Genomic DNA, 21,696 nt, shown 5'->3' on the forward strand with positions numbered 1-21,696 from the left:
AATCAACACTTAATCTCTATCTTCAAGGATTCTCTTGATCCTTCCAATGCCTCAATAACCTTCAAATAACATAACTAAGGATTTCCAACCCCTAAAAAGCATCAACTCTATACCAATATTCAAAACTACCTTTTGTAGGATTGTCCTATTAGCCCTGTCTTGCAAGAAAATTGCATTTTTCTTCCAAATTCCTCATGTAGAACAAGAATTAGTATGCAAAGAAAATTAACAAATAAAGTAAACATTCACAAACCAAAAACTAAATTCACATATATGCTTAGACAAAGGAAGCAAACAAGAAGTGCAAACCTCACAAGAGAAAACACTCCATGCTTTCTTGATTCTGTAGATGTGTCCTTTTGCTGTGTATGTATGCTCAGGATGCTCAAAAGCTGCTTCAATGGAGATGGGTAATGGAAAATTGGTAGCTTTGTGAGCTCTCAATTTGGAATTATAAGGGTATGGTTGATGGCTTTGGTTCTCAAAATAGCATGGTAACTTTAGCTCAAAGATTGTTGATGAAATGGCTTGGGATGGGATTCAATTTATAGGCTAAGGGGTAGAGGGATGGAGGGCTTAGATGCAAGGATGGATGAAGGCTTAAGGAGGGCTAGGATGCACTCAAAGGAGAGCACATGGATTGTGCTTTTTTAACACCAATGGGAAGGTGACACTTGTCATAAGGAGGATGAGTGTGGGAGGGTAGGGTAAAGGGTTGGTTAAAGGAATGATGAGTGGGGTTGAGTATGTAAGAGGGATGTAAGAGGAATGAGTGTGGAAGAGGGAGGAGTGTGGAAGATGGGTGTAAGAGTCATGAGTGGGCTTGTAAGAGTCTTTATGTTTTGTAAGAGCACTCATGACTTAGTGGTTGAGTTTTTTTAGGGGAGACTTTGGTTTGGATTAGGAAAGTCTTAAACTTGTTTAAGGAATGTGACAAAATTAGGGGGTGGATTAGGCTTGGGTTTAGGATTAGATTAGGAATGTTAGAGATGTGCAAGTGGATGGCATTAATGAGGGTGGGTGAGTTAGTGGCTAAGCTTGGTTAGTATGGGTGGATGGGGTGGATTAGGCTAAATGGAGGATTAGAGATAGGTTAGGGGTCTTTGAATTTGAGGATTTCATTTATCAAATAGATTTATTTAATAAATGAGGATTTTTGGAATTAGATAGGAGAATAGGATTTAATTGATAAATAATAGATTATTTGATTTATCAATTAGGACTATAGATGATTAATTAAATTAATCAACTAGGGGATGACAAAGGATTAATTAAATAGAAATTTAATTAATAATGCCTTTTTAGATAACTAAATAGGATTACTAAAATAGTGTAATCAAATTTAGGTGTCTACATTTTGCCCCTCTTTGACATAGTGTTGAGACAACACTATTTCAAAGAAGTTTGAATGAAGACGACGCGAAGAAGATGTTTTAGCAACAAGGTTGCCCCAGTCTCGGATAAGAAGAGGAGAGACTAGACTTAGATGATGCCCCCTCAAGAAGGCGGCGGGGAGAGAAATGAGGCTCGACGACTTCTTGAAAAGTACAAGAAATTGAGATCAGCTAAGACATAGGTTGGCAAAGAGAAGGGGCTGAATTAGCTCAAACTCTCACTATGGGAGAATGATAAAGGGAAATCAGAGGCACAAAAGTAAAGCAAGCTTAAGACTTTCCAGGATTGGGGGGGGAGATGGAGGAGCAGAGTGCTATAAAAGGAATCTGTGGTAGGGAGATAGAATGATAAAGTTGATGCAACAGGATTTCAAAGAGTCAGATTGGCGGAAGATGGGTTTCGGAGATCCCTAGGACTAGGATTGTGGATCTCGAAAGATGAGGCTTGGTGGATTGATTTGGATTGGTGGATCCCTAAGACTAGGATTGTGGATCCCTAAAGCTAAAGGTGAGGAGTGATTCAAAGAGATACTAATGCATAAGCTGGGATAGGTGTTGGATATGGATGGGGGATAATGGAGATGAAGGGAATCCATTGAAGCTTTTTGAGCGGGGGGATACTTCAAAGAGAAGTACCACCATGTAGTTGAGCACTAGATTTGCTATAGGACTGTTGGTTAATTGCCAAGGTTACCAAGAACATCAAGGCCTTTTCACCAACTGTTCAGAGGACTGACGAACTGACTCAAAACAAACACGCAAGGATTGCCCCAGTATCACACATGAATCCCAGAGGAAGCAGTGTGGAAATGACACTAGGTAACCCACAAGCAGAAAAAGGAAACAAGCAAAAGACCTAATCAAGACCTTACGCTCTAATTGCCCCATTCGCAGCATACCATGATATGGAAGATCATGGCAACCTTGAGGAGGGAATAAAGAGATTGCTTGGAAAAGATATTTCAAGACCCAAAAGGGAAGATCCCAAATCAAAAGAAAGCGAAAATCCAAAAGAGAACTGTTTGCAAACGAGATGGGTAGGACGAGGTACTAACGGACCAAGATCAGACATGAGGAAAGCTATATCCTACAAGGATCTATCAGAGAGCACCTAAGCTGATGGATCTGGATGAGTGATGCGTCTAGCAGGCTGAACTAAGAAGGATAACACTTTGGTGACAGGAGATCTAGCTAAAGGATGCATTGAAATATCTAACCAAGGTGTGCGATGTGTGCAAGATGTTGACCAAGGATGAACTAACACGAAAGCCGGATAGATACAATGATACTAAGCTAAAGAGGATATACGAGCTAACAGACCAAGATATGTTACAAATGTACAAGTTTGTTCATGTTTTGTTTTTTTGTGAGATGGAAATGTTTGTGAAGGATGGGATGTCTATAATAGTTGATAGGTGGATAGGTAGATGGTTTGTGAAAAGCTTAAAGAAAATGGGATTCTATGTGTGCATGTGATAGGATACAAGCTAGGATACAAGATTATTTACAAGTTGGAATATGGTACAAGCTTTGGACAAGATTCAGATATATACAAGGTATGGTACAAGATTTACAAGGTATAATACAAGCTCTGGTACAAGATTTACAAGCTGTACAGGAGGTATTGACAAGCTCCATCAGATTTTGGATATTTGATTAAAACACCAAGGGAACAAGCAGGTGTTTTATGGGATGGTGGGTGGATGGATGAGGGATAGGATAGTGATAGATAATGGATTAGTCTTTAGCACACAAGGTGCTTGAATTACCAGGTTTTCACCAAGGTACCTATCCAAGGCGCTTGAATTGCCAAGTTTTCACCATTGGACGCTTATTTCTCTTTACTATTTTTTTTTTTTTTTTTTTTTTTGTATTTTTCCAAAACTGGGTATACCAAGGATCTTCAAGCATAGAACTTCTTGAGATGAATGATGTTAGTGGGATCATTCAAGAGTTCTCCTTCTGGTGTAGATAATTGATAGGCTCCGGAGCCAAAGGAGGCAGTAACCACATAGGGACCAAGCCATGTAGGTTCAAACTTGCCTTTCTTTTCTCGATCTGCTTGGACTTTCATATTTTCTTTGAGGACCATGTCACCTGGCTGAAAGTGTCGTGGGAGCACCTTCTTGTTGAAATTCCTTTTGAGATGAGTTTGATAGACTATGAGATGGTCATAGGCTTGTTGTCTCTTCTCGTCTAAGAGATCTAGTTGGGTGAGTCGAGCTACTCTATATTCTTCATCTGAGATTTTCCCTCGCAAAGATATGCGTAGTGAGGGAAGTTCAACTTCTATAAGTAATACCACTTCGGCACCATAGACTAGGGAGTATGGAGTTGTGCCTGTGGATGTACGGAAGGAAGTTCGATAGGCCCATAGAGCCGGATTTATTTGAAGGTGCCAATCACAGCCGGAATCATTGACAACTTTCTTTAGGATTTTGAGGAGGGTTTTATTAGTTGCCTCTGCCTAGCCATTACCTTGTGGGAAATATGGGCTAGAAAAGCGGTGATGGATGCGGAGGGAAGTGCATAATTCTTCCATGTTGAGATTTTCAAAGTTACCTCCATGGTCAGTGAAGATGGTGGATGGGATACCGAAGCGGCAAATGATGTGGTACAAGATGAACTTGGAGACTTGAAATCCTATAGCTGAGACTAGGGGGACTGCTTCCACCCACTTAGTGAAATAGTCTGTGGCTATTATTATCCATTTATGTCCATCAGATGAGAGAGGTGTGATAGTTCCAACTAGATCAAGGCCCCAACAAGCAAAAGGCCAAGGTGGTGCAATAGGCTGTAGATCCTGTGCTAGAGTGTGCACAAGATTTGCATGCTGCTGACATGGGAGACACTTTCTGACAAAGTCACAAGAGTCTTCTTCAATGGTAGGCCAATAGTAGCCTTCTCTAAGGATTTTTCATGCTAGGACAATACCACTCGTGTGGGCACCGCAAAGTCTGGAATGTACTTCTTTTAATGCCATCGCGGCCTCATTTTCATCTAAACATCGAGAGAGAGTATCGTGATAACCCCGATGATATAGGGTATTGGCTATGATAACATAGCGGGATGATTTTCGAATGAGGTTCTGGCATTGGGTACGTGTGAGGTGAGGGGATATGATACCATCGTTAAGGTAAGCGTGAATTTCATGGTACCAAGGGGATTGGGGACCAACCAAGATACAAACACGGTTTGAATCCTCATTCGCATAGGCAGGTGTGAGGAGCTGCTCAACTAAAAACTCATACTGTGTAGCTTCTTGGGGAATTTCCAAGAGCGAGCCGATAGTGGCCATGGCATCTGCTGCCTTGTTTTGCATTCGAGGCACTTGTGTAAACTGAAGCTTTGTAAAATGTTGGGTCAGCTGATCAACTAGCTCTTTGTAGGGTAATAGTTTTTCATCTTTGGTTTGATATTCATTTAAGACTTGTTTGATGATGAGCTGGGAATCGCCAAATATTTCTAACTCAGTGATATTCCATTCTGCAGCTATCTTTAATCCTGCTACAAGAGCTTCATATTCTGCTATATTGTTGGTGCTAGGGAATTGTAGCTTGAAGGCTTTTGGAATGTAATCTCCTTGAGGTGTAACTAATAATATTCCTGCCCCTGATCCATGAGAGGTGTATGAGCCATCAAAGTAAAGCTTCCATGGGGGCTGTTCTTCAATTAGGCAGATATGCTCGTCTGGGAATTCTGTGAGCAAAGGATATGCATCTACTAGAGGTGCATCAGCTAGGTGATCTGCTATAGCTTGCCCTTTGATTGCCTTTCTGTCCACATACTGGATGTCAAACTCACTTAGTAGCATAACCCATTTCGCTAGCCGGCCTGTGAGTGCTGTTCTAGAGAGCATATACTTGAGAGGATCAATCTTAGAGACTAGTTGGATGGTATGACTTAGCATGTAGTGGCGAAGCTTTTGAGTTGCGAAAACAACTGCCAAACAAGCTTTTTCCATAGGAGTGTAATTGAGTTCATAACCAACTAGGGTTCTACTAATATAGTAGATGGCTCTCTCTCTGCTATAATCATCATGTTGTGCTAGAAGTGCCCCTAGAGCAGTAGGTGTTGCTGATATATACAAGATCAAGGGACGACCAGGAACTGGTGGAACCAAGATAGGGGGATTGGTGAGATACTGCTTGAGCTGATCGAAGATGTGCTGGCATAAAAGATCTCACTTGAAGTTCTCATTCTTCTTTAGCAAGTGTGAAAATGGTGTACACTTATTTGCAAGTTGGGAGATGAAGCGCCGGACATATTGAAGTTTTCCTTAAAGAGAGCGAAGCTGTCGCAGTGTCTGGGGAGGAGGCATGTCTAAGATAGCCTTGACCTTTTTGGGGTCAATCTCTATACCTCGTTGAGAAACTATGAAGCCTAGAAGCTTGCCAGATGTGACCCCAAAGACACACTTCTTGGGATTTAGCATGAGATGATATTGGGCCAACCTATCAAAGAATTTTTCTAGGTCAGCAAGATGATCCATGAAGGTGTGAGATTTGACCAGGATATCGTCCACATAATCTTCCAAAATGCTATGGATAAGATCATGGAAAATGGCTGTCATAGCTCTTTGATAGGTAGCCCCAGCATTCTTTAGGCCAAAAGGCATCATGGTGTAGCAAAAGGTTCCCCAAGGGGTAGTGAATGCCATCTTATGCTGGTCCTCTTCTGCAATCTTGATCTGATTATACCCAGAAAATCCATCCATAAGGGACAAAATTTCATGTCTAGCTGTAAGATCTACAATCATATCTATGTTGGGCAAGGGAAAATCATCCTTTGGACAAGCTTTGTTAAGATCTCTAAAATCAGTGCAGATTCTGATGTCACTGAAAGGCTTAGTGACAGGGACCATGTTGGAGATCCATTCTGAGTAGTCGATAGGTCGGATAACCTTAGCAGCTAACATTCTTTCTAGTTCAGCTTTGACTAGTAATGCCACCTTGGGGTGCATTTTTCTAAGCTTTTGTCTGATAGGCTTGATCTTTGGATCGACTGCAAGATGATGAACTACAAGCTTTGGATCAAGTCCTGGCATGTCCTGATATGACCATGCAAATTGGCCAATGTTCTCTCGTAAAACCTCAAAGAAGAGGTCAGCTTGGTCTTGTGATAGGGATGCAACAATGTGAACAATTCTAGGGATCTCTGAAGAACCAATGTTGACTTCTCTAGTATCCTCTATTAGAATAGAAGACACCTCTGGTCGATTATCTTGAGGAGGCAATACTAAATCCTCATGTTCTGCTTGTGGCTCTGGATTTTCTTGCTGAGGGGTTCTCTTCGCTGCCTTAGCTAGTCCCAGATTTACCTTAGTTCCAGTTTTGGGTGTATCGAAACTAGGTTGGGGATTTTCTCCAAAATACCCCTTGAGATCTAGCTTGTAGATGTAGGCAGAATCTGGCTTTGTCTTCTTATGAGGAGTTTCAGCTCGCATGAATCTTAGAAGCACTTCCTCTGATGCGAACTCATCAATATGTATGACACTTGGTTGGTCCCAATCTATGAGTTGTGGATGAGCAAGTGGTAGGTCAATGAGATGGATGGATAGTTCTCGGAGAACAGAGTCTCCTAGGAATATTTGGTCTGGGATATCGTCGTAGGCTCTCTTTTCAACTTCCTTAGAAATGTCTTCGATTTCGACAAGGTCGCGGTGGATGTTCAAAAAAGTGTGACCGTTCTCGTTGGTGCCCCCAGTTGTGGGTATGCCAAAGCCAAGACCTAAATTTATTTCCCAATTATGTGCTTTGATGGGACATTGTATGCCCCTTTCTTCTGGTCCTAGTCCACCTCCTTGATAGTTCCATTTTTCAGTGATGAGCTTATGTTGTTGGGGATACTTCTAGCTGAAGTGATCAAGGCATGCTTGATTTCTTGGAGGTGCATCCTTATGTAACCAATTGTTGATATCTGGAGTGAGCTCCTCATGAAGAGGGGTTTTTGAGGACACAAAGGTGGTTGGGCCAAACTGTTTGTATCGAGGAGGTGGAATCTGCTTAGCTTTGTGATATGTTGGCCGTCCATGGGTATGTGGATCAAGTGGGATTGCTCCGACAGCAAATGCATCTGATAGACTATATTCTCCACAACCTTTGTTGTTGATCTTTACAGTAGATAGGGTGGAGGCAAGGATGGTTTCTGCGTCATTACAAGTGTGGGATGAGCTGGTGATGGCTGTGCCGATGTCTATTCCAGGGCAATGGTTTGTATATGAAGCTTCAACCGCATTGCAGTAAGCAAAGGGTTCTGGATCGGCATGGATGGTTACCTCAGTGCCTTGATGCGGAAATTTGATGCACTGATGGTAGGTGGATGGAACAACCTTCATAGCATGAATCCATGGGTGACCGAGGAGGATGTTAAATGGTAGGTTTAGATCAACAACATGGCAAATTGTCTCTTGAATGACTGGCCCAACCTTGATTGGTAGCAAAATAGTCCCTTCTGTGGTCCTTTCCAAGTTGTCATAAGCTTTGATGGTGATAACCTCACTGATCATATCTGCCTCAGTATACCCAGCTTGTTTTATGAATTTTAGGGTGCAAATGTTCAAGGCTGATCCATTATCTATCATTACTCTTTTCACAGCAAAATTGGATACCATGATGGCTATGCGAAGCGGAAGGGTGTGATCTGGCTCAACCGCGGGTATGTCGGTGGGTTTGAAAGATAGGGCACATGAGGATGAAAGGTGTCCAAAAAGATTACGAAAATCAGTGGCATTGATATCAAAAGGGACACGGGATTCTATGAGAGCACTGTCAAGGATGTCTTTGTACACAGGACTAGTGCGGAGAAGGTCTAAAATGGATATTTGGGCTGGCATGTTCCCAAGGTGTTCCAAGATATTGTACTAGCTTTTTGATGGAGCTGATGGTGTTGATGAAACTGGTGGGCCTGCGATGTTAAATTGCGCTCTTCGAGTGGTGACCGCACACTCATTGTCTGGTCCTCGGATATTGATAACATTGACATAAGGCTCTTTCTCAGATATACAACCTATAAGGCTACCATAGTCTATATAGGATGAAGTGTGGTCATTGTTCTTCCCATGCTGTTGGTTTGGTTAGTGGTTGTTGGTGTTGTTTTGGATAGGTGCTTTTCTAGGATTTTGGTTGTTGTGTGGAGGAAAAGCATTTTGATAAATCTGTAAGCCTGCATTGGGAGAGGTTTGGGCACCAATAGTGATTTCTTTATGATCAATGAGGTCTTGCACATAGTCTTTCAGTTTCATGCATCTGAGGGTGGTGTGACCGTTTACCCTATGGAACTTGCAATACTCATTGTCCTTGTACCATGCAGCTTTAGATTGGCTTGGATCAATTTGCTGGATAGGAGGAAATTTGATGAGGTTTTCGTTAGCCAATTTCTCAAAAATAACATCCAATGGCTCACCAAGGGGTGTATAGTTTCTAGGTGTAGGTTGGAATCTGGGCTTTTTCCCTGCAACTACATTGATGGCATTAGCTTGATTGTTAGACCCTTGAAAGTTGGGTCTTGTATTGTGGTTTTGATAGCTTTGGTTATTTTGTTGTTGGTAATTGATAGCTTGTTGGTTGTTTGTTTGATATGGTGGGTTAGACTGGTTTTGAGAAGGACCGACGATATTCACATGTCTGGTGTCAGTAACCCCATCTGTTGCAACATGCTTGTTTTTGTTCCAATACCTAGACTTGTCATTAGAATGTGATTGATTTTGGTTGGCCTCTTTGTAAATCTTTACCACACCATCTTTGATGAGCCCTTGCTCAAGGATCATTCCTTTCTCTTTGATATCCTTATAGGTCTGCAAACAGTTCATGGTCATGTGGTGGGCCAAGCTGGGATGTGCATTATCAATAAACATTTTCACCACATGGCGTTCTGGCAAGGTGCAAGATATGCGGGTGGTAAGGGTTTGCCATCTTTGCAGGTATTTGGTAAGGCTTTCTCCACCTTTTTGCTTGGTGTGGACAAGATCAACTATTGATAGCTCTGTTTCAACAAGATGGGCATATTGGGCTACAAATGACTCAGATAATTCAGCAAAGTTTTTAATTGTGCCATAGGGGATTCTATAAAACCATTCAAGAGCTGGTCTAGCCAAGCTTTTGGGAAAAAGGCGCAAGAGGAAGACATCATTGTATGCCACGTCTTGGCAATGCATGTAAAATTCTTTGATATGTGTGACAGGGTCTCCTTTTCCTCTGAATTTGTCAAATTTAGGTACCTCAAAGTGTTTGGAAAATGGTGTCGTGGTAATGGCTCTGTCAAATGGGTAAGGACACACATTCTCAAACTTGAATGTCTTTTGATCATTCCCTTCTTGGATGGCTTTCAGAGCTATCTTCATATGCTCCCACTCTGAATTGATAGGTGATGGTTGGGGTGCCCCCAATGTAGGAGTGCCTTGAGGTAGGTATGTGCTGGATGGGGCCACTGAATATGGATGGCTGTGAGGGATTTGCTGATAGGGATTGTACATTGTTTGGGCAGCTGCATGGTGGATGACGGGTTTTTGAGGGGGAGGTGGCGCATATTGCTGCATGTGCTGCGAGGCTTGTTGTTGATATGGGATTTGAGGTTGGGATTGAGGAACATAAGCTGGCTGTGGGATAAATGGATTTCTTTGTGGAGGTAAGGTATAAGATGGTTGTGAGGCTTGGGGAAAGGATCGAAGGGCTTGTGGGGTTTGACCAATATATGTGGGTTGTGCCCCCATTTGGGATGGTATCTGCAAATAATTGGTGGTTGGCTAGGGTGGTGGATTACCTCGTAGAAGTGGCATTGAAAAGTAGTTGGTAATTGGAGGTAATGGATTAGTTGGTGGTGGAGGTGGTGGGAATTGAAAGCTTGGGAATGGAACTGATGGGGTTTGATAGCTTTGTGGCTGGATTTGGAAGCTTGGTAGAGTGGTGGCAGGAGCTGGGGTCATTTGGGAGCTTGGTAGAAAATTAGTAGTAGCTTGTGGGATTTGATAGCTTTGTGGAGTGAGGGTAGTAGCTTGTAGATTTGTGGCTAATGGTATTGAGCTCCCAAGACCTAATGGAAATGATGGGATTGTGTTCTGGGCTGCAGTGAACAAGCTGGGGGTGATGAAAGGTTGATTACTTGGCCCCATGGGTGACATCCCTGTTGTATATTGTTGAGGTTGGCCAAAGATGCTAGCACTGATTTGGGAGATGGGTGGATTTGGAAGGCTAGGTTGGGGAGCAACAACAATAGTGAAGGGGGTGAACAGTGAGATGTTTTGGGTAAAGGGGGTTTGGAGCGGAGAGGTATGAACCAAGGATGGAGTGGTGGTGGCTAGGTTGGCTTGCGGCATGGAGATTTCAACTTGGGTGGATGATGGTATGTTTGGGTCTGTTGGGTCATATGGATTGGCTGGAGGCTCTTCTTTTGGAATAAATTGAGGATAATTTGGATCATAAGAGCCTATGGGTGGTGGCAGCTACCCAAACAACAGGTGAGATGGATCTGATAATGGAGGGGGTCTTCCAAAGTCAAAGGTTCCTACATTGTCCCTTCGAAAATTAGCCATGATTGTCTCTTTGTTTTTGTCTATAATGGCGTTTACCAATACTCCATTTCCTGGTTGGTTCATGAAAGCTTCAATGTCAGTAGGTGATGGCATAGCTGGCTCTAGGCTGAAGGATGGCTGAGTGCTCAAGGGGGGTGAGGCTTTTCGATCTAAATGATAGGGCTCCATTGTTTCTTTCTTCTTGGCTAAGCGAGTGACGGGTGGCATGAAAAATGCTCCTAGGGATGAGATGCAATAATGCTGATGGATGCAAAAGGGGGAAGGCTTTTCTATGCAAATGATTTCCTAGGTTGAGGCAAAGCTATATGACAAAACCTAAGGAGGATTGGGTTGGGGATTCTAACTTCAAAGATATGTTGTCAAAGCACAAAAGGTCTGCTTTCCTATGTGCAAACTTGGTGGTGATTGTGTCAACTTAAGGATAGACTGATGATCCTTTAGGAAGAACACGAGATTGACCACTTGTGGATCCCAACCTTTAGCTCAAGGTGATGAGGGATAACAAGTGACAAAGCTAGATTACCCTAGACAAAGCTCTGTCAAAGGGATAACCTTGGTGAGATTGGTGGATTTGGAAGATTTTAGGAATGACAAACTTTTAGCAAGGTGACAACAATTTTGAAAGCTTAGATGTGCCGATTTTCGATTACTGGCTAGATGGTATGATTCTAAATGAGATGGATGATCTAATAATGCTTAAGGGGATAACCTAAGATGGCTGGTTTTTCTACAAAGATGACTCTAAAGTGAAGCTTATCCAAGAAGATGTGAAGAAATAAGGGTGTCTAATCATAGAAATCATGCCTAGTTGGTAAGGCATAAGCAAGATTAACTCCTGGATGTTGGCTAAATTTGATGGTGCACTCTAACCAGGCCTCTTGAAGTGCTTCATCGGTAGCTTTGTCCTCTGCTTTGTGGAGTTTGGCAATTCGTGGGCTTGACGTTATTTCTTTTCTCTTGGCTGAAAGTTCTTGGTATGCTAGAGATGGCTTGAGTTTGACCTTGTGAAACTTCTGTTTGGGTTTGGGTTGTTCCGACATAAATTCCTAAATTTTCTTGACTTTGGGAAAAATCTCAGTTGTTTTGCTTCAACTTGTTCAATCTTCTAAAATAGGCAGTGACTACGCTAAGTGTGCCCTAAGCTAGGATTGACCAAGTTTGGCAAACATTCATTCAACAAGTAAAATAAAAACAAGCAATAGATAGGAACACCTAGATAGAAGTTTGTGGTTCTCAAAATGTGATACTTGCACCAAGGAGTGTGTATGTTCTACAAATGTTTCGATCAGTCACTCCAAACACATTAACATCCTAGATGGTTTTCTGCAAGGTAGACAATTGGTTTAGCTAGGGAGTCCTCGATATACGCAAGGTATGTGAGGCCCAAATCCATAGATGAGACCAAAAGGATGTCACACAGTCGAGAGGAGCGGTAACCCACTTCTCCTCTTTCACATCTCAAGGGTATAAAGTTCCTTGAGGCTTAGCCCGAATGACAAAATCTTGATCCCAAGAGAGGTGTCTTTCAATTCACCTCCCGATTCTTATACTCCGTCAGAGCGCTGGAGTTGAGGTCGTCCAAGGGGTGATAAAATCCCCAAGCAGGCCTCCTAAAAAGAAACAAGGTTTTGGATCCTAATCTTATGCACCCAAGATGGCCTCGAAAGACGACAAGGGGAGAGAAGACTTGGATGACCTTGGGCTAAAAAATACGCTTGTTCTTTTACCAACTGACTCTTATGTGTGCTAATCTAGACTTTGCAAGCACTCATGTTTAAGAGAAAATGTTCAATTCCAACTTGAAGTGCCAACACAAGTAAATCGATCGAAGAATGCAAACAATAAGAAGAGTTAGGGTCAACAAAAGCAAACTCGCGCGCCCGGAGGCCCTCCACGTCAAGTATCGATTAATTTTCTTTAAGGCATTCAAGATTGAGTGTGAGTTTGTTTTAAGCCCAAAACAAAAGTGTGTGAGATTCGATTTCAAGCGCGCGCCCGGAGGCTCTCCACGTCAGTTGTTGTTCAATTTTAGTGCCCAAACTTGAAGTGTGATCGATTTAATCTAGAGTTTTGGCCATTTAAGAATTTTGATAAAGTTAAAGCAAACGTTCAAAGACCAAGTGAGTGAGTTAGATTGTGGAACATTTAACACCTTTTTCAAGTAGACCCATCCCCATAAATGGCGCTGAGATTGCAACCAATGGTTAATATTTGATGGGTGATTAGAAAAGAGGTGAGTCCAAGGAACTACTCAAATTGATTTTTGTAAATTTGTATTTTAACTTAACAAAGTTTCTTAAATGTCCAAAAATCAAACTTTACCTAGATTGCATGTGAAAAAGAGATTTGTTTTGTTCAATTTTAGAAGCTCCAAATGAAGTGTTTGATATTGTAATGGTTAATTGATCCTTGGCATTCAAGATTGGATTTTTTGTTTTAAGCATGCATCCAAGGAAAGTTGATTTTAATCCATGACATTCAAGAGTGTGTTTTGAGCAACATTCATTCAATGGAAAATGTGTTTAACCATTCAAGTTCATTTTTTAGCAACATGAAAACCTGCAAGAAACATGGTTAGTGGTTCCATATGTGCTCCAACCTGCAATGAGACAAAAAAAAAAGAAATTTAGTTAGTTAGCCAAAATCTTCAAAAATGAGAGCTTAACTATGGGAAATTTTTTTAAAACTTTTTTTGTTATTTTTTCTACGCGTAAAAATGCTTAAAATGGTCTAAATCCTACAGAACATAAATAATAAAGTAGAAATGGAACATAAGCAAGCAGAGAAGACAGTCTGTCAAAATACGAAGATGCTGAAATACAGGATGCCAAAATACGAAGAGGACAAAACAGAACATAGGTGACAAGCAGAGACGCCGATTTGCGCAGATGCAGATTTTCGCAGATGACGATTTTCACAGACGCGGATTTTCGCAGACGTCGATTTTCGCAGACGCAGATTTTCGCAGATGTCGATTTGCGCAGACGTAGATTTTTGCAGACGTCGATTTTCGCAGACGCGGATTTTTGCAGACATCAATTTTCGCAGACAGAACAGGTTGCAGACGCCAAAACTGCGCCAAAAAAAGCTGAAAAATGCGATTTTTTTTTTTAGATGGTATTTCTTCTTCCTAAGTGCGTTCTTTAACCTGCAAAAACAAGCAAAACACCCTCACAACACACTCAAACAACAACAAACATTAGATGGTTAGAAAAATGACATATAGATGAAAATAGATGATTAAATGACCCATAGTGGGGTCCCACCGGGCGTGCCAAAATGTAGAACAAGAATTAGTATGCAAAGAACATTAACAAATAAAGTAAACATTCACAAACCAAAAACTAAATTCACATATATGCTTAGAGAAAGGAAGCAAACAAGAAGTGCAAACCTCACAAGAGAAAACACTCCATGCTTTCTTGATTCTGTAGATGTGTCCTTTTGCTGTGGATGTATGCTCAGGATGCTCAAAAGCTGCTTCAATGGAGATGGGTAATGGCAAATTGGTAGCTTTGTGAGCTCTCAATTTGGCATTATAAGGGTATGGTTGATGGCTTTGGTTCTCAAAATAGCATGGTAACTTTAGCTCAAAGATTGTTGATGAAATGGCTTGGGATGGGATTCAATTTATAGGCTAAGGGGTAGAGGGATGGAGGGCTTAGATGCAAGGATGGATGAAGGCTTAAGGAGGGCTAGGATGCACTCAAAGGAGAGCACATGGATTGTGCTTGTTTAGCACCAATGGGAAGGTGACACTTGTCACAAGGAGGATGAGTGTGAGAGGGTAGGGTAAAGGGTTGGTTAAAGGCATGATGAGTGGGGTTGAGTATGTAAGAGGGATGTAAGAGGAATGAGTGTGGAAGAGGGAGGAGTGTGGAAGATGGGTGTAAGAGTCATGAGTGGGCTTGTAAGAGTCTTTATGTTTTGTAAGAGCACTCATGACTTAGTGGTTGAGTTTTTTGAGGGGAGACTTTGGTTTGGATTAGGAAAGTCTTAAACTTGTTTAAGGAATGTGACAAAATTAGGGGGTGGATTAGGCTTGGGTTTAGGATTAGATTAGGGATGTTAGAGATGTGCAAGTGGATGGCATTAATGAGGGTGGGTGAGTTAGTGGCTAAGCTTGGTTAGTATGGGTGGATGGGGTGGATTAGGCTAAATGGAGGATTAGAGATAGGTTAGGGGTCTTTGAATTTGAGGATTTCATTTATCAAATAGATTTATTTAATAAATGGGGATTTTTGGAATTAGATAGGAGAATAGGATTTAATTGATAAATAATAGATTATTTGATTTATCAATTAGGACTATAGATGATTAATTAAATTAATCAACTAGGGGATGACAAAGGATTAATTAAATAAAAATTTAATTAATAATGTCTTTTTAGATAACTAAATAGGATTACTAAAATAGTGTAATCAAATTTAGGTGTCTACACCTCAAACACCATGGCAACTTCTCCACCTCTTCAAATACCCTTTAATGAGTTCTTAAACCCCTGCAAATATCAACCTTTCAACTTGTGACTGATGAACCCTTCTATGGCCGTCTCTATAATCAATTAGGCCTAATGAGCCCTTGCCTAAAAAAGAAACTACCTTTTGTGCTTATTATCAACCTCTCAAACTAAACAAAGACTCCTTGGATGCCAACTGCCCTTCATAACTGTCTTATGACAACAACAAATAGTTTGTTTTTTACAACTTTTTAACATCAATTATCATTTGTTCTTTTATACTTCATGACAAATACTTATGAAACTTATGAAACTTTTTGCAATAGGAGCTGCAACATCATTTCTTGGATGTTCCTATGTTCCTAGTACGGGAATGGTGAAGGATGTCATATTGATCGTCAGCGACGATGAAGGCATTCCATAAAAAGTAGCCAAAGTTCTAGGTAATTTAAGGTTATTATTATTCTATAGTGATATAATAGTAATTTAGTTTTTGATCACTCTTCATCAACCAATGGTCCCATGATTATTTTGTAGGGAATGATGTTTTTTGGAAAAAACTTGGTGTGTTTTCGAATATTTGGGCCCACCCTGCGTACCTGGTGGAACATCATATCCTAACTAAATCCCCAAACCACTATTTTGATTTCATATCATTGCTAGAATAGTTTTCCTTTTCATCCATTTCTTGAACTATATTAAAGGTAGCTTCACTTCATTTATGAGTCTAACATGTTTTTTTTTACTTAAAAGGTGGAATAACCAAGACAAATCGTTGAAGGATGATCTTATAGAGAGCATGACCCAACTCTTTGGACCTCGTGCATTCGAGAGAAACAAGCTCCTTGAAAAAGCTGGTTCATGTTTGAAGTATATTAGGGACCAGTATAGAAAAAGTTTATAGGATAACCCCAGGTACGAGCGTCCGCCCTATGTTCCTGAGGCTGAGTGGCAGGCTCTAATTTTGGATGGAAAGTATAAAGCTGACAAGAAAAATAATATTACACTAGTAGAGAGTACAACAAGGTATGTGATACTGTTGAGAATGTAATTATGTACTAATTAACCTCTATATTTATACTATCTAACATATTTCAAACTTTTCATAGATTTCCTGACACATCAAAGGCAACAAAGGCAAGACTAGAAAAGCACGAGACACATAAGCTCGACTTTAGTGGTTTTTTGAAACTTCAAGCCCGAGTTGTAAGTATTAGTAAATGAAAAATTGTATCAAATTTTTTATATATTGTGATGGGAAATTCTAGGATAGACTAGCTTGTCTATGCTCCTGATCCTCAACTTGGGTCTCAGTGTTCCTCCACACCAATATATGATGCAGAGTAACATGCTTTGGAAGCACCAACAAACTCCTAGCACCTTGGAACAACTAAGCAATTCAAGTTATCACCCCAAACCTCTATTCTTCACAAGAACATTCAAGGCTTGATTCACCTTCAAACAAGGAACTAATCTATTGTTACAAATGCTCCTTTAATACATGGACCCAACTCATCACATAAGGCTGCATACTAGTTACTTCTCCCTTGTACCATTCAAGGCCTCATACACCCAACCTTGACACCAAGTGTTTTGGCAACTTTTGTATTTCCTTTTGATATTTTAACTACCCTCCATTGGTTGATAAAAAAATGCAAGTAAAATTCACCATACCACGCAAAAATGTAGCGCTCAGAGTTCAAAAGATGCCTCATAGAAGAGGATAAGAGAATTGGCTTCCAACAAGGCTATAGAGTTGTGGCTGAATGACTACGAGCTGAAATTAGTGTGGAAGGTTCTAATAATGATGCATATGAGCCACAAGTAAATAATCTAAATGAAATTTATTTCAAATTGAATACTTTACCAATTAGTCTATTTGATGTTAAGTTCCAATATAAAGTGAGTATATTTGTTTTAAGAAAGCAATGATAACAATGCGTAGGATGTTGGAATGCAACCTGACAATCCTTCTACACAATCTGTGGATGTTGAAGGTTCGCATGATGTGCATCCCAGTGGTGGAGGTATACATTTGCTATTAAATTTTTTACATGTAATTGCAATTGCTGTTTGGATTAACGTAACATTTTGTATAGCAGCTGTAGAGGATCGAGGGGTCGATGTTCATGAGTATGTTGATGTTGAGTCTAGACAAAATGATGTGGTTTGATCAGGTAAAGAGTGCCATAGTTATGTTATTTAGAATAATTAAATACTTGTAACAATTATAATAAATTATTTTTAATTTAATTCTTTTATTTGTTATTGCAGAGGACCCCTTTGCAACAGTATAGGAATTTGAGATCATTAAGAATAGAGAATAGAACAACTGATGAGGGGGGAATTGATGATGACACTGATGCTCCTCTTAGAGCTTACATAGAAAAAAGAAATAGAAAGAAAAAAAAGAAATGATTTTCATCTACATACCTTAATTGATAATGACCAAATTTTATGTCTCAATGAATTTAATTATGTGCTAATGAATGTTCATAAATTATGTGTTAATGCAAAATATTGTTGAATGTTGCATGTTAACGAATCTAATGTGTTAATGAATTTTATCATGTGATATTGATTGAATGCTACATTTTATTAATGGTTGAAAGAATGAATGAATGTTAGATGTTAACAGGGAATGTAGAGTGATGTTAGGGAAAGGGGGGTGGGGCCAAATGAGCTTCCACCTTCATGTGGTTGGCCCTGTTTAGTAGAGAATATTAAACTATTCTCGAAACAAAGTGAAGCTCAATAAGATACTAAATATTTCTCTATTTTGTCCTATGTTTAGACTATTTTCCTATGCATCTAAGGCTTCATGCTTTGAATTTTCATGAAGTTCTAAACTTGTAGCTTTTTTATTACATCCTTGGATCTCAGCACTGTCTTGGGACTATGTTATCACCAATGATACGATTATCATAATTAACTAGGGAAAGAATGAGTCCCTATGTTTCATTGGATCTCATGCAATGATAGAAAGGCAATGAGAGTACAGATACTTGTGATGACACTTGAGAAAACCTTTGCGTGTCTATCCTGCATTATCATACAATCAACTTACGATTGATGGATGTGTACAAGTTCTTAAAATTTACAGTACAATTTCCTCACTATCATGATCAACCTCCCTTTTCCAGATGATGCCTAACTCAACAAGTGAGAGGGGAAAAAGACTAACCAATTATTTCCTTTAGAGAAAAAATCAATAATGATGCCAACCAAACCAAAATGTATCAATCAAATCTGCCTGGTCTCACATTCACTGGCACATAAGAGTAATTATTGCTCTTTAAATGCAAGATAAAGGATAATTAAAGTTCTATTTTATTTTAAATTGGTCCTCCAAATCTTTCTCGAAGTCAACAAATGCCAATTCACGTTGAAATTCAATTCAGTCTACCACAAACTTTTGATTACTTTTCTAAACCATTTGTGCATTTATAATTTAGTCTTCATCCTTTTTTCGAGACATTTTGAAGTTTAAATTTTTGTTGAGAAATGAAAAATAGGTGGTAGTTTTACTGTGACTGTATAATTGATATAGCAAAATGCCATTTGATGCATGTGTACACCCTGCATTATCTACCCTACATTATCATACAATCAACTTACGATTGATGCATGTGTACAAGTTCTTAAAATTTATAGTACAATTTCCTCACTATCATGATTAGCCTCCCTTTTCCAGATGATGCCTAACTCAACAAGTGAGAGGGGAAAAAGACTGACCAGCATGCACCTCATGCCAATAGATTGTAGTTAGACAATGTCAGAATCAAAAGATCATAATTCAAGTCAATAGAAATAATTAAAATATTGCCTGTATATGATTTGCAAAACACAATCAATTTTACCAATCTTATTTATAAATTATTTGAATAGGAGGACCTATGGAAAAGATTTAAAATAACAAGATATCAAGTCATGGATATTCGTAAAATAATAAAATACTAATTGACATAAATTTGTATTTAGTGTCATCACATTTAGTTCATTGTATCGAAACATCAAATGCACACAGATAAATAGTTAGTTAATAATCAATTTTTTTATTCACATAATGTTTTAATAAAATGGGTTGTGACAAATAATATAGAATGCTCATGGAATGTGGAAAAGACAAGAAAGCTTATGAATAATATAATTAGGGCCACAAATGTCATACTCAGCATCTCACCTCATTGTAACTGAGCCTAAATTGGAGAGTTCAATCTTCAGAAAAAATCGCAAACCTTACTTTGATTTTCACTTTTTTGTATCATGGATTGTTTAAGTAGTATACAAATCTAGTCCTAATGTCATTATTATTTTTTCTTGTGAAGGTATATGGGCAAGTATGAAAACTGTGCACTATTTTGATGGGAAATCTTATGAATGGGTGGGAATAAGTCAACATCGCAATATTATGGGTAAGGTAAGTATTATCTTCATGCTCAATTTTCCTTATCCAAGTAGAAAAGTATATTGTTTTTAAAAATTTCCAAACTAATTATATAGTTCTGGAAATAATGTATTCATAAGGCAGAATGTTTACCTATCTCATCTTTTAGAATTGTCGATTGTATCTGTTTGATTATTTACAATACAGGCTTTATCAAGTATTAAACATTTTTTCCTTCTCTAATTGAAATTTTGAAGTATGGAATGCTTTGAATGACTCTCAAATGCTTAGCAAATCCTTAGCTATTCTTATTCATACATAAGGATTTTTTGACTCTACTCACGAAGTCGTGAATTTTCTACATAATGCACATTCCCTAAACTTTGGTGTAAATTTACTGACATTAATAGTTGTCTCCTGCAAAATCTTTTTCATACAATCTATATTAGAATTTACCAGGGTGTGAGAAACTTTTATCTTGTTTATAATACTTAAGTATATATTTCCATTTTTCCCTATTTGGAAGACTTCCAATAGAAGCAATATGTCTCAAATACCTGGTTTCCATCTTTAGGGATCTTGCCTTGGGTGTAGTATATATCTGTCAGGGGTCATTTCTCTCTGTAAGTTTAACTCCCCATGTTAGTGAAATCTTCTCATCATTATATTGCCAAGAGAAGCAACATATGGGTAGCACACATGCACATGATACAAAATAATTGAAGTATGTCTATAAACTGACAATAAGTTTCATGCGATTCTCATGCTTGATAGTACTCCATCTTTGATTTGGTTTGACATAGCTGGAAGCCAGCAAATTTTTTTAGGGACCACATTGCATTTTACCAATCTACTTTAGTATTCAGAATAAATTGATTATTCAATTATGTATGCAGAAAAATTTAAATTTAACTTTTTCCTTTGTATTTGAAAACACTGACTTAGTTTTACAAAGCTACAGTTAATATTTTACTTCCTTTATGTGTTCTGCAGCCTGCTTCGGGAACAACTATTATAGGGAAGGGCATTGTCATCTGTCAATACCCTTCTGATCCAACTATTGCATTGGGCAGCTTCTCAATCATATTGTCATTCTTGTCAACTATGTTTGGGGTTGTAGCTATATTTTATCCCTACAAAGGGAAAATTGTTCTTGTGTACACTCTCCAGAGGACCACTTCTTTGGTGGTGTTTTTCTCTATTGCTGTGTAAGTAATCACAAAAATATGTCCTGATAGCTTTTGAATTTAACCGTGTTAGCATTTTTTATCATCAATGTTTGGAATCATAAAAAGAAAATAAAAAAATGGTAGGTGCATTTTCAATATACTAGTCAGCACATTTTTAATATTCTTTGTCTACAGTGTACAATCAGTTTCTTTTCCCTGTTTAGGAGTTTAAGGACATAAATGTTGAATGGAAGATAAAATTCAAGGATTGGATAATATTGTTATAATTTAACATGAGATGAGCCAGTGGAGTTTAATCAACTAGCTATTTGAAACAACTTACTACTGTAACCTTTTCAATTTTGGATATAAATAAAAGGGTGTCTGGATAGCTAAATGTGTTTTCCCGTGCTAATATCATGTATCTTTATACCAAGGCCATTTCTTTTCTCACGAAATCCTTGATGATGTGGGCTACAATCATAGAGAGTCTACATAGAACATGAAATGTACATCATGATCTCACACAAAAATGCCCAACTGCAAAGACTAGCTTATATGGTGGAGCTGCCTTCCTGGCTTTAGATGCTTCTTTGTTTTGGCTTATATGCCAAATTCTTGCCCTTAATGCAAGGGAAGATTATGAAGAAGACAAGGAGGACATCAAAGGTTAGTATGGTCAGGTATTGACAACTGAGTATAACATTCCAGCTAGAGCTACTCATGCCTAACCTATGACTGTGGGTTTAACAGTGACC

The 21,696-nt window shown here is 39.1% G+C and overlaps 1 pseudogene; it reads left to right on the forward strand.

Moving 5' to 3' along the window:
* The first annotated feature begins 19,724 nt into the window (after positions 1 to 19,724).
* LOC149576350 (uncharacterized) lies at positions 19,725 to 21,669 on the forward strand (annotated as a pseudogene).
* Positions 21,670 to 21,696: the final 27 nt, after the last annotated feature.

The sequence above is a fragment of the Cupressus sempervirens genome, chromosome 1 (assembly GCF_028749045.1).
Source record: "Cupressus sempervirens isolate cs-2001-9-10 chromosome 1, ASM2874904v1, whole genome shotgun sequence".
Lineage (NCBI taxonomy): Eukaryota > Viridiplantae > Streptophyta > Pinopsida > Cupressales > Cupressaceae > Cupressus > Cupressus sempervirens.